This window comes from Varroa destructor, unplaced genomic scaffold (genome assembly GCF_002443255.2).
Source record: "Varroa destructor unplaced genomic scaffold, Vdes_3.0 BEIS01000005.1, whole genome shotgun sequence".
Lineage (NCBI taxonomy): Eukaryota > Metazoa > Arthropoda > Arachnida > Mesostigmata > Varroidae > Varroa > Varroa destructor.
The window spans coordinates 26,211,177-26,225,323 of NW_019211458.1; the positions used below are offsets into that span (position 1 = coordinate 26,211,177).

The following is a 14,147-nucleotide window of genomic DNA, read 5'->3' on the forward strand; positions in this document are numbered from 1 at the left end:
TTATTGTGGCACATCATTAATAGCGTTTTTATAAAACTTCGTAAATACAAATGACAACTTTTCATTCTGCTAACGATTTCAAGTGCCCCTTATACGCAGTGGCCTTTCTGTCTGTATCGGTTCTATATATACCTGTCTGTAATGGCGATGATAGTTCCCGTATGTCCCCAACTTCGAAATGAGAGCCTTGTTATTGATTCGATTATGGCCAGCCCGCTTCCCACGTTTGTGGCCCCATTCAGTTTGCACTGTGCCGGCAGTGGCGGTAGCAACAGTCGAAGCAGCACTGCTATCGGCACGATTGCGGCTTTCCATCTTTATTACTTTCGTCGACTCCCACGGAGAACTTTGGTGTCCTTTTGCTTGGAATCGCTCCGCAGAAGAGTCCAGCGAAAGGACAGACCCGGTTCTCAGCGCCAGCGTCTGCCGCACGTATTGTCCCATAAATGAATTCGAATGTCACCTATTTTATCGGGTCCCTTTCACAACATCTTGGTTGGGGTAGTACGGCACTGGCTCACCCCTGTTTTCCTATTCATTTTGCATCCCATACTTCGTCTCTCAATAATATTATCTAACGTCCTCAAACGCCCACGCGGTTCCGCTCCTTTATAGCGCGATGCCAGATGTTGGACAACGTTCTCTCACTTCCCTTTCTTCCTGTATATCTCTCCCGCTTTTAGCTCCCTAGGCAGAAACGATTGAAGACGGTAGTCCACTGACGAAGACCCTTCTGTGTTCGTTTTTGGGGAATAATAATATTAGCATCAGGATATCGCGCGAGCACCAATAGCTCAAGGTCCTCATCATCCTCATCGCAATTGTCGTAGGCCCATGCTGCGGCTAGGACTAGCACGAAGAGTGAAGAATGAGCAATGAGTTAAGGTTCTTCGAGCTCCTGTACGAAACGGACCTGAGGAAAGGGGGAGTCATGGGCGGAGTACGAATGGTAGGTGTGAGTACCTAGAAGGTGCTGTCGCCTTATTATTATAATCACTGTTTATTAAGAATGGTTCTCTCTTTACCTGGATAGCGCGCTCTCCTGTTCCTTGACACATACACACATTTATAGACACTGGTCAGCTATGGTAAAGGGGCTAACTTTGCGGCCACGAAGGGGACACATAAAAGGTAGAAGAAGAGCTTGCTATTAAAGGCTTTGTCGATAGTTGTCGCGTCTACGGGGCAGCTGCCTCTTTATCCTATTCGTCTTTGCAATAAGGAGACTTAGTGTGGTGAGTTATGCCTTCATCGTGACGGCTGTAACTCCTCTGACGGCGGAGGGTGAAACTCTTCGTTGCTAGTGGAAGTGATGGTTATGCAGAAATAGTCGAAAGTGGAAAGGGTGACGTTCGCGGCTGTCATCTTTTAGACGATGCTTCCGATAACTTCTAGAATGTGGCAGGGAACCAGCGGGAATGTGGCATAGAAAAGCACGTTTCTGAGCCTGGGATCTCGCACGATGGGAGGGGGAAAAAGAACAGAAAATGCGACCATGCTGGTTATACACTGCCGCTTCTTAGGTTGCTACTAATTTAAGCTTACTGATAATACTTTCGCCAATCATCGTCTTGCAACACACTCGCGCCGCGGCATTGTATCGGATTCTGAGAGCATGTCGCTTTCAGTGCCACCCGTCAGCTCCTATCCGCACTTACGCCCTAGATTTTTCCGTTTTTATCTTGACATATCAATTATGATTGTCTGTATATATTTGACATCAAGCGCACAGGACAGGGCAAAACTAGCAATGACGGGGATACATGATACTTTACGTCAATAGACAGCAGTCGCGGTGCTCAAGCTTGCAGAGCGATATCTGACAATTGCTTTTTTCCGTTTCAGCTTCTGCGTTCTGAGCAGCCTAGACGGCGTAGGTTGTCGCCCCCCACCCACCAATAAACCATCCGTTGGCAAATAGTGGTAAATAAAAGTTAAACAAGAGCATCATGTACAAACAACAAAAGAAATCGGATAGAAACCGATTTCGAGCGTCTCTTAATAGTTTTACCACGCAGCGCCATGATTAAATGACTATTGCACAATAGAAGGTTTAAGTCGGACTATCTCTGGCATATTGTAAAGAATATAAGGATAAAAGAGGGTAATTTGAAGTTAAAGACCGTCCATTATATAAAACTGCTGAATTAGTTTCTCTGGACTGCGTATCGCAAATAGTGGACGATTTGTGCATAATTACCAATTTGTCTCTTTAGCGAACTGTACATATTTTAAGAGAAGCACTATCAGGCAGCGCTACGGATAGCAGATGCTGATCCGTTGCTTGCTGCCCGTCGAACACTTAAAAAATATTTTCGCTTGTCTTTTGCTGTATTTTGTGTGTTTATATTGTGTTTTTACAACACAGCTTTTTAAACTTAATTTCCTTAAAAACGACTCTTGACAATTTCCAGTGGAAAGATGTTATAAGTATCTTTTCAGGATCAATGTCAGAAATGAGAAGTAAAAAACTGTAAAAGAAGTATACTTGGCCAAGTATGAAACCATTTTTTTCTGACGGGTTCAGTGCAGCAAGAGGCGTACGCTAACAATAGGTAAATGCGAATGCTTACTCTTGACCCGAGCCTAGTTTTAGCAGCGATTTGAGAAGACACATACAAGCCAACAGAAAAACTAAAAATTGATAGGAACGGTGTTGAATACCATACGAAACTGAAAGCTTCTTACAGAAATTAGTTGTTAATAGTAACCGTTCCCTGCAGTAACAGTAGCAAATAATGGCTCAAGACGTATACGTTTGCACTCCGTGTTCCACTATAAGCATTCCGTAAAGATGACGGAATTTTTAATTTAGTTACACCAACAGGTTGGCTAGTCAACAATAAACTGTGCAATGTTTATGCTAGAGGACAGAACTACAGACAGCAACGCAATTTCTCTTTGATATTCCGCGATCCTGAACGCGGTAAGTTAATCAAAATCGTGTTTACAATTCCGATAAAAGTGGTCCGTGTCAGACAAATTTTATCTGCCTTATTCGTCATTACTTTTACCATCCATTATTAGTTGCTGCTCGTTCGAAAATACCCTTCTCTTTTACTTGTTATATGAAAAAATCTTCGCTGGTTACGTTCGGTTCCCAGTCTTTCGCTGGCTTTTTCCATTTTTCTTTTTCCTCTTTCATTCGGCACAGTTTCCCAACTGGCGGCTTTTATCGCCGACGTCTGCTACTGGCCCCCTTTACTAGCAAACTGAACAGCTAACGTTGCTATTTCTATAGATACTGTTGCCTCTACTTCTTAAACGCTGCCTGTATCGGTTAGATAACGCAAATCATCAGGTCAGTCTTCTTGTCCAAGGGCTTCATGAGATTTTTTGGCCCTTGTCATTTGCCGCGGTAAGCGCCCGGCAATGCCCAGTCGTCTGCCGTCCGTTTGCTGCAGAGGAACAGCTTCCAACAACACCCCATCTATCGCCAACAGTGCGACTGACATTGTATCACCCCTACTTTCCAAACTTTCTTTGACAACATTGTCCCCACTCTCGAAACCCAAACCCCTTAAATTTCCCATCAAACCTCCGGCGGTTAGTTTCCTCTGTGAAGTCTGCACCCTCCCCACCAATAACCAACCTTTCACGCTCTTCAACGCCTCCCAAGCCAAGCTTTTTTCGGCGCTTCTGCCGCCCTTGTGCACTGATGATATGGCACCGCCGTCAGTAGGAGCTACCATCAATGGCTGTTGTACATATAGCAGTGACAGCGCAGCAAGAGAAACCACTGGCCGATGACTACTTTTATGGCTGTCATTGTTCGTGTATAACCGGCGCGGGTCACCCCTGACTCCATTCCGACGTAGATTGCCCAACGGGCGAAGTTAAAGACTAGTGAATTCCCATAGCTTCCTATAATTCTTGTGCACCTAGTTTAGTTTAAATGCCCTTTGCTGCATTTTTTTTGCCCCTTTTTCCATGGGCGACCTTGCGTGAGTGATGTCGTTGCGGTCCTGCACTAGAGACGAACCGTGGTTTCTCTTAACCACCGTTCATATCGTCTCTACAAAATACTCGATATTTGTCTCAGCCGTACATCAATCGTTGTCCCTGCATTAATCCTATTTACTTTAAAGCGGATACCATGCTGGCTACCGTGAGACTTGATGGATGCAGTGTTAAGGGGTTTCGACGCTGCTCACCGACTTTCTTTTTTATGACAGTGCGGGATGGAGAGTGCCTCTACATTATGTGGTGCTGGCCCAATTTACCCGACTATCTACCCTGTCCGCGCTGACGCCCCTGTCTTTCTGCCTCAACGATGTTCGTTGCTTACGTATATATTCTTCACCCTCCGAGTCCTGAAATTTTGCGAGTCGGGAAAATGGTCGCTATCATTGCCCTACTGTAAAGAGTAGGTGCGACTCGGTGTCCGCGAGACAGCGACAAGTTGCTGAGGGTAACAGTAACAGCTTCTTTGCCAAAACAGGCTTTTGGACACGAAGAACTGGCGGCAGGCTGAACACTCACTAAACGCCGCAGTACCACAGCTCTGAAACGGATAAGTCACCTTGGGTTTCAAATTAAGCTAATTTATTCAAATATTATGATTCTGCTTTTTCAGTGATGGCGGGGTGGGGGGGGTAATCGGAATTATGTTCCAGAATGTTTGCATGTCATACAAAGAGCGTGAAAGAGCGAGAGGGAATAAGCCGATATAACTGCGAGTGTTTATAATATATATTAACATGATAGCCTATTGGAATCCTGTAAAAATCCAATATATGTTTTATCCATCACGAACAAGGACGACGTGGGGTCACAGGATTCTGCCTTTCGCCAGAGCTGAGGCGCGTCGATCATAATTCTTGATAATGGCTTATTCAATAATAATGAAGCGGCTAACCGCAATGAAGCAGCGCAATATACGTCATCTTCCACAAGCGTGAGTTTGAGAGAGAAACACTAAAACTATTTGAGCCTTAGATGATTTTGGCGATACATGTAGGGAAAGCAATCTAATATAATCATCGGCCATCCCATATGGCTAGCTTAGCCACGGGTGCTGAACGCGCTCGCAATATGCTTATAGTAACGTCTAGGCTGAATGTGGATTCCTGAAAATTGTATACTGCCTCGTATATTGAGCTTCGCTCTTAAATTGCAAACTTACTGGACTATACCATCCTAACTTGCTGGGGTCAGCGAGAGAATATTGTAGTTTAAGAGCAGTTGCGTCTTTCCGTTTTACATCGATTTTTTCCTGCGGTTGGATATAACCTGCACTGAGTTACATATTAGATCTAGAGCTAGTCGGACTGGTGAATACCGGGTAAGCTGCCCCCAGGCAGACGCCCGTCCTGGCGTAGTATCCTGGGTGGTTGTTGATGATCTCAACCCATAGCTTTGTGGTGACGGGTCGGAACGCCCGAGCATCGCAAAGGTTTCAAGGCCTCTGCGATTCTTTTTCGAGGATAGGAATTCGCGAACACCACCTCTTCGGGGCGATGCACTGGCAAATGGCGGCTGCCAATCAGAGAGGGACTGGCCCAAGGGTGGCATAGAGTTAAGCATTTCTGGGACAGGACAGCTCAGGGCCTGCCAGGCCAAACAGAGAGTATGAGGTTAGAGTAGTGAGGGACAGGGCGATGGTATGACGTTGTGCAAAACTCACTTATATGACAGGGTCTGTCAAAACGGTTATAGTCAACGCGATCACGACACTGATCAACGAGGTCAGGTTCAAACCGAAAGGTGCGGCGGTGATCTCAGCAATCCGTACTTTGTTCCCTGCCCTGCTGACTTTCTTTTCCAATGACAAAAGCACCGTAGGCATCAATGGCTAGTGGCGGCAAGCAATATCACTTGTCCGAGAAGATAGATTAAAAATAAACTCGATCATAAATTTCATATGCGCTTCCCTATCTTAATCAATTCCAGCGACCCCTGCGAACCGTTCTCTCGCGTCACCGAATCACCCACCTCCTGTTGAGTCCAGACGCGATGCCTATCGCTTGCACCGGCGCACTCTAGAAGCGCACATCACAGTTTTGTACTGATCATACTATAAAGCAGGCCGGTTTTTACATGTAAAATCAGCACCGCAGGACTCGGCGGCTGGTGAGGTAAAAAAACGGTACGTTTTTTATATGAGTGTCACACATGTACTTTTATGGACTCCCTATTATATAGAAGTGGCTGGAGTGGAGAGGCAATAAAAAAAAACATTCCAAATTCACCTCGGCTCAAACGAAAACAAATTGGCATGTGTGATAACGATCTCGTGAGATGGACATCGTTGCACAATACGGGGCAGTCGCTCTGGCAGGGCTGTACGAGTTGCTAAACGGGAACAAACCGTTGTAGATCGGTTTCTGAAAAGTAAATTTTGCATAAAATAAAAGGTTTCTTTTAGAGTGGCTTAGATTAGTCTCAGTTGTTACTCAATCACACCTGGCTTGCATAATTTAATTACTATTCACATACTTTGCAAATGCTTCTTCTGCAAAGAATAAGATCCAAATATGGATTTACTTGTAAAATCAGTGCCATAAAACTTTGAATTAAACTGGTTAAGTCAACTAAATGAAAAGGGTTTAAGTTATTCATTCGGCCATATGCGTCTGAGCATACGCAAATGGAGACGGTTAGATCTAGTATAGTATGCTCATACACAGACAGAATCTTGCCCTTTCAGGGAGGGCGAACCACTATTACAATCGACTTATCGTTGAATCATTATGATTCTGTCAAATATTTTTTATTGGAGTGAAATGTTGACCTCTTATAAAACAATGCAGCGAAAGCTTGAAAAAATTGTTTGTTTGTGTGCTAGTTTTGGGCGTACTTCGGGCTTACAATTAATTTTAGTTCAATCAACTTCCGCTTGGGTAATTCGTTTGCAATATTTCCTATTTAGTTACGATGTATAGCTGTGCTCGGGCATTCGAAATATCGGTTAATTTCTTATCGTTAGGACATCTAAATTCAATATGCCATAATACACCAGTTGCGAGCCTTCACCAGACTGGTACTCGCAGCAGTAACTTGCCTAAAAAGCAAACATATTTTAATAGGCTTTCTATTTTAGGTAATCAATAGTCTCACCTCTGTTTTATCTCCTGCGCTAATCCCGTTTTCCGCGGATAATCGATCCGGAGAACAGAATGTCAACTTTACTAATCGAAGTTAGGACGGATGGAAGTTCATATAAAAAACGCAGAAAATGATAAGCTAGTCCAAAGTCAACAGTCTTTATAGGAAGTCTTGATACACTGTTAGCAATATAGCAAGCATTTACGCGGACCTTATTTGTTCGCTAAACGAGTGCGTTTCGAGTACTCGTATAAAGTTGTCACAACCTACCCTGCACAACATCCCTTGCGTAGTCGATAAGCGCCCTACTTTTCGAGAGTGATTACGGTCGCGACAACGCGGGCTCGATGCGCTAATAGGTTCCTTCGTCAATCCACAGACGCGGGGCAAAAAGACAGCACTGCCTTATTCAGTTATTGAAGTGTTCTTGTTTTGCATGACCCGCAGTCCACGTTGAAACTCACTCGTTTCGAGTCACGGTACTTTTTCCCAGTTTATCTTCCTTGAAGCAACTAAAGGCATTTATATGTCTCATCGAGTAGTGCGGCACATTGAAATAATATGAGCAAATACTTGATGAAACTTAAAAAATGAATGGACCAAGAGGTTAAATGTTTTTTTTTTCATTTTCAATTAAGTACCCTTTGGCGGGTAAACTTGCACTGATTTTTATGTTAATATAGCACTGTTTATTCGTTATTTGTTCGCATTTTCTTTAGTCTGGACAACAAACAGCGGGACATTTCCGAATCCACCCTTAGTCTGGCTTAACGAAGTTAAATGAATCTGCGAAACGATATTGACTAGATTGAAACCTACGTAGAACAAAGTAGGGCGAACAGCAACGGTAATACCGGAGCAAATTGGACTTCGCATAAACTCGTCTCCAATGTGTTTCCCGGTGGCCATTTTCCTCTAGCTCGTTGTGTGACACGGCTCCGTAGATTCGTCGCTCTTGCTTTTGCTTGCCCTCGTCCGAGGGATCGCACGGGTCGTGATACGCGATGGAGCAGACATGTTTATCGACCACCTGCCGATCCTTTCCATGGGCAATTGTTATTTATTCGTCAACAATAAAACTCTCCTCCGGCCCATAAAGGATTCCCAACTTGTCTCTGCTAGCTTCCAACTTGCCCTTTAGCGTGACTAGCCTTGCAGAGTTGTTCCGGCAACAATTTTGCTTGGGCCGGGCCTCAGTAGCAGACGACCCAACAGATCTGCTAAATCTACCTATTTTCCCTCTCTCGATTCGGTCTCTTTCTCTCTTGACCCCATGTTTCTTTAGAGTTCAACTTCCACTATTACTGCCACGCGTTCAATAACCGCTACAGCTCATAGCGAGCTTGCATCCGTTCATTTGCTTCGGATGGGACCAGGGGTGAAGATTTTGGCTGCGCTGGATGCGGAAGTATGCCATATTGAACATTGTGCAACTATGCTAGGTGATATGGGTGGTGAACAAGATGTGAAGTACAGTGTCTCTCGGACAAGGGACATTCCCGTCACTTGAGTGCGGGGCTACGTCACCATCATTACCTAAAATGGTCGTATCTAGATGATCATACAATGGCGCCGGAAAGACGTAGAATGGATTAGAAGCGAAGTCAGACAAAAAGCGGAATGAAGATGTGAGGTAAGGGGAATGACGGAGTTCTTCGAATTTGATCGGAACGGTGTTTGCGAAACAATTAAGGGATTGGTCTAGTGTGATTTCACTTTCGAGCTTATACCAAATGACAAAGTGCATATTTATATTTCGGGTATAGTATTTCCCATGTAACGGTCAACGAGCAGCGCAGATACAGCACCCACAAATAATTCGACTGTTTGGCTAGTGTGAAAGTTATTACTTTCTGTGTTCATGGTTTGTACTTTAAATTTATCGCAGGGATTTATAGAGAGAAAAAAACACTTCGTAAAAGTTATGGTCCCATAGAGAAGGGGTGTTCTTGAGAATGTACTTCTTCCAAAACATTTTCTAAAACGAATACTCCGGCAGAGGCAAACGCCTAAAGAAAGGCACTGCTGAAAGTCTAATTATTTCGGTGCTATTAAAAACGTGATCGTTGCTCAGAACGTCAGCTGCTTTTGACTTTTACGATAACATGTGTATTTGAAAAAAACTGGGAACAATTTTTTAGATGTTTGCTGGGTTAAGATGTCATGAAGTCCTTGGTGAGAGCACTCGCTTTTTTCCGATGGATTACTTACGAGGCTTCGCATGTACATATGTCTAGCTGAAGTGTTACTCAAGCAGAAGTAAGAACTAATTTGATTTTTTGTTATTCAAAGAATATATTGACCTAGAGCCTAGAAAGATCAAGTACATACATTAATCATTTGATCGGTGCACACATATAGGAGCATGTGTGTATTGTTTACATATATGATAGTCGGCGTTCTGTGCAAAAAATCGAAGAGCGCATAAGGACTCAGAAAATTATCAATTTTCTGCTCATTTATTTGTTTAAACCGCCAATCGGTCTTAACTTTTCTTAACTTGTCTTTTAAGTTTCTTAGTGGATGAGCTAATCCAGTCTTGTCGTCATCCAATTTCTGCTCACAAACGATACCACTTACTCCTGCATCAAACAACAACACTTTAAGTAAACACCATACCTTTACTATGAAATGCTGAGCCTTGAGTTGTTGTTACTGCCGAAAAAACTACGACGCGCTGAACACTAGGTTAAAGTTGAAACCGGTCTAACTGATACCCGCTCAGCTGACTACGCAAACTTATTAGACAAAGAGGGCAGTTCAAGCTGTCATTGGCCGATAGATTGTTGGATGCCGCTAACGTCCTGACACTTTTATCCTTGTGTTATGTAGCTGTAGTCGAGCTAATGCAAAGTCACCACGGCGCCATTAGCAGACGTTGTCTTGTTTTGCCTTGCTGATCCTGGCCAAGACTCTATCCTGGGTTGGGTTCCACCCTTTCCCTATCTTTCCTATAGCAGCCCAGCGGGAAGACGCCGGCAACTCTGCTTAGCTAACTTGCCAACTCATAAACTGTTACCGATCCCCCTCACTTTCTGCAGCAGCGACGGGGCACACAAATCTCACTGCCATCGACTGCTTCGCTTGTTCAGGAACTTGGCACTGCTGACGGCGGCGGCGGCGGCGGCATGCTGGTCACCGTTGGCGTTAGTGGAAACTTGTAGACGGAAATGAGCGTCTCCCAGCATGTGTACAAACTCTAGGATGAACCAGCCAGGCAAGCCGAGAGGCGGTAGGTTGCCCGGTTCGGCTCTGGCCCATAGGGTCTTCTGGTTCAAGCAGGCTAACTGAGGTATAATATAAGCAAAGCACAAAGCCATGGTTAGATGTTGAGCGTAAACCCTGCTGTGATTTGTTGGCTAGATCTAGCCAATAGGTAATGAGATAGCTTTTTTCGTAGTACAGGATATATCTACTAGAATCTCGTCTCTCTTGTTACGGCACTTGTCGGGCCGCTCGCTACTCGTGCCGAATAAACAACTCGAGTGAGGATCGTCACTTTTAAAATTCCATGGATAGCGGCAATGATCTTTGTGGCAACGCAACGACTAAAAGTGGCTAGAACAAAATACCTAATACGCACCTGTTTAGCCTGTGAAAGGCAGGGCTGCATTTGAAAAAAAAATGTATGTCACAATTTCGAATTAACGCACGCTACAGGACATAGTTGCTTTCGTAATAGGTTATATGTGCATACACAAAACCATTGTACGAGAGATGTACTGAAATATTTAGGTTCAACGTTCGTCAATAAAAAAGAGTTTTTGTTAAAAAGTAATCGATCAAATACAGACAGCAAACGCGATATAGTTTTCTTTATTAAGCCACATTTCTTTAGGCGGGTTTTGCCAGATTGGGCTGGGAATCTGTTTTACAGATTTACGAAGTGGCATAGTAGAAATACATTGTAGAAACTATTTGCCGACGCTGAAATTTAAACCAACCATAACAGTGCACTCGAAAAGATACGCATCAGCTACTACGCATAGACTATATCCTCCCTTCTACGCGATGTCTGAGATAACGCAAATGTCGATCAAATAAAAATCTTCGCCACCCGCATTCGTGGTCTATAGCACGGCTGAATACGTGAGCGTGTTTTACAAGGTACTTCGACAATGATATAGGGATCTAGATATAATTGCACGAAAGGAATATCACCATCTATATGATGGGTATCCCAGAAGTAGTCGTTTGAATGGCTGTGCCAGACGAATCGGTTTTAAAATACATGATAGTGCTTCGAAGGTATCAGGTTGGTACAAAGTAATGATATATTTTTACCCAATAAAGTTAGAGTTTTATCCGACCTTTAACAACTAATTTATTTATCAGGTATCCGTTATCGCTCTCTACGAGTTTCTCCTCTCTCCTAAATAATAGATTCCGCTTGAATTTTCAATGCTAATGTTAAGAAGCCGGTTTTGAGACTCTTTTCATTGCAAATGTGCGGATACGAATTTCAGTAGCTATTTGTCGGAAAGCGTGACACTTCGTCGGCGTTAGATCTGGAAGATACGGCGTGCAAAAAAACGTCTCACTGGAACTCGTCCAGGACTCCAGGAGTTTTAACGACATTTACCATACGTGATCTGACATTGCCTCAGAACGGTGCCTTTGTATTTTGTTAGGTAGAGTCGTTCGTTCGATGCAACTAAGCAGTAAACAAATCCTATGGCCGTCTTGTTTTTCTCAAGCACTTCCTAGTATATAAGACACTCTCAGTTCTACCACGTGAATATAATTAACTTTTTAGGGTTAAAGCGTGTTAGATGTATCTTTCAGAGTTAGCCATTTCCCTCTCTGCTTCATATTTTCATCGTTCGTAGTATTTGTGCGGAGAAACCTCGTGCTATCGCGCTTATTTGGTGTCGGGTGACTTCTCGAAGAATAATGAGACGGTGTTTTTTGTGTTGCTTATTTAGCTTTTGAGGAACAAAGATGATTGATTCTTCAGTAAATCCCATATATCACAAATAAGTTTATGTCCTTATCCAGTTTATGAGTTTTTTGCCGGCTGGCCTCTTGGTCGATCCCGAATATCCAGCATGCGGAAAACATGTCCCAATTTCGAGATGGAAAATTATGCAGTTTGCCAAACCGCTGTACTTTTGAGAAATCCCTTCAGGCATGGAGTCGACACCGTTCGGAGCACAGCTAACCCGAGCTGCTCCAACTGCCTTTCTAGTTCGATAAAACTTTAGCTCGAGTAACCTATCGAGATGCACCTCGCCGGAATCACGACGGCTCGCATTTTCCAAAAAAGTTCTATAAGGAATACGATAAACACGATGTTTACCGGACAGTCTAATTTAGCAATCAATCAGCTGATCAGTGGTGTTCCTGAAGGGATATTATATTAATATGGATGCATTCGAATTCTGTCGTTTTAAAATTAAATCAAATATCTTAGCTTGCGTTTTAATCACTGATAGATTATGCACAACAGATTTAAAGGAAGGCCCAGTTTCAGTGTAAAGCAAACCTTTGTAAATAACGTAGTGGTAATGTGGCCGCCTGTAATATTGGTAAAAGGTAAAAAACCAAAACAAAACAAATAGAAGTTTTCGACGAAATCTTACTCAAAGGACGTAATTAACGACGCGAGGAGATGTCCATCTGTTCCGAGCTTAAAGATGACTGGAAATAGCACATGGTAAATGATTTCTAGCTAGACAGGAACTTCGTCTATAATTCGGAATTTGTGGCGAGCACCTTGTAGTTAAACGAAATACACGCGTTCGAAATGTTTCTATATTATCTCGTTTTTTGTTGACTCGGTGAAGCGCCTTCGAATGAAGCATAATACTTCGTTGGCCAGTTTTTCAAAGGTCTGGCTAATCATTTTTCTACAAAGCAGCGCAAGCAAGAACACGAGATCCAGAGGCTAAGTTATATTATGTGATCGAGTCATGTAAACAAGTTCCTATTTTCGACAAACATTTCTTGGTAGTACAAAGCGCAGACAAAAACGCATACCTGTGATACTTACAGATATTCAGATGACTTCAAAGGTTTGCCAATATTACATGTATATTAACGACTCGGGCTATTTCAAGTTGGTCCTTTCCAAGCGTTTCTTCTACGTTACCGAAACTTTAGATATAACTCCAAATCTGTGATGTTCTCAGAAATTGTGTCACATGAATGCTATCGCAAAGTTGACTGAGCAATTTATATAAAGTCATGAGAACTTTATTAACAGCTGGATGTGAAAATGTATTCAAAGATAATCTATATCACTTCAATTGCATTTTAAATTCCCATCAATTATAAACTGGAATTTTATTCATTCAGGTACAGTTTTTCTTTGTTTGTCAGTATCTTCACAGCAGATGCTTTTTAAGTTTATTTTATTGGAATTTGTTATTGTCGAACCGACATTGCTTGCCTAATTAAATTTAAGCTATTTCATTAGTATACAATGTGTGCTTTTTCTGCATTTTTCCCTGCTTTGAACTTAATAAAAATCGTTCCAAGAACCGCTTGCTAACTAAATAGAAGCAGTCTTTTAGTAAATTTAGTAACGCATCGACATGCTTGCTGTTCTACCTCTGACGGCCTATCCTGACGGCCTCATTTGCCCAACCACATCCTTATCTTACTTGTGGTCGCATCCGTTTTACTCTGATCTGTCTCGCCTGATTTGCCTCCATGTCAGCGTCGAACTTGATGAAATTTTTATTTTGGCGTGATCGTCCTTGTCCTTGTTGCTTCTCCTTTTGGAGTATACCTGTTGCCATACGCGAGTCGCCGCACAGCGTTAGTAGGTGGAATACCTACCAACCAGCGCTTAGTCACTATACTCAACATGGCACCACAGACGAAACGATGCGGCCATAACAATGATGCGTTACGAGGTAAAACCAGAAGAACGGAGTGCCTAAAGGGTAGGAAGCAACGGCGTCGATGGTTGCTCGCTGGTTCACCACCTCTGATCATGATGCTGTGGCGACTTGTGCAATTGAGTTGCCTGTCGAATGCCCGCTTTCCATACACAGTCTCGAAAAACACCCCTCAATCAACTCCCCGGTCTGTACTCAACTTTTGCGCAACTGTCCCACCCTAACCCCATCCCCCTGCCCGTTGCCGCCGTCATA

General features: G+C 43.2%; 2 long non-coding RNA genes across 2 annotated transcripts in view; one reads left to right on the forward strand and one right to left on the reverse strand.

Moving 5' to 3' along the window:
- On the reverse strand, positions 1-10,502 carry LOC147755481 (uncharacterized). Its single transcript, XR_015327760.1, has 2 exons — positions 9,667-10,502; positions 1-6,326 (listed from the first exon to the last, which is right to left on the reverse strand). It is a non-coding gene; the product is annotated as an uncharacterized LOC147755481 (long non-coding RNA).
- The window catches only part of LOC111251972 (uncharacterized), a 24,700-nt gene continuing 18,461 nt past the window's right edge, over positions 7,909-14,147 (forward strand). The window contains exon 1 of the long non-coding RNA XR_015327759.1: positions 7,909-8,680. This is a non-coding gene — a long non-coding RNA (uncharacterized LOC111251972). The remainder of the gene's footprint in view (positions 8,681-14,147) is intronic.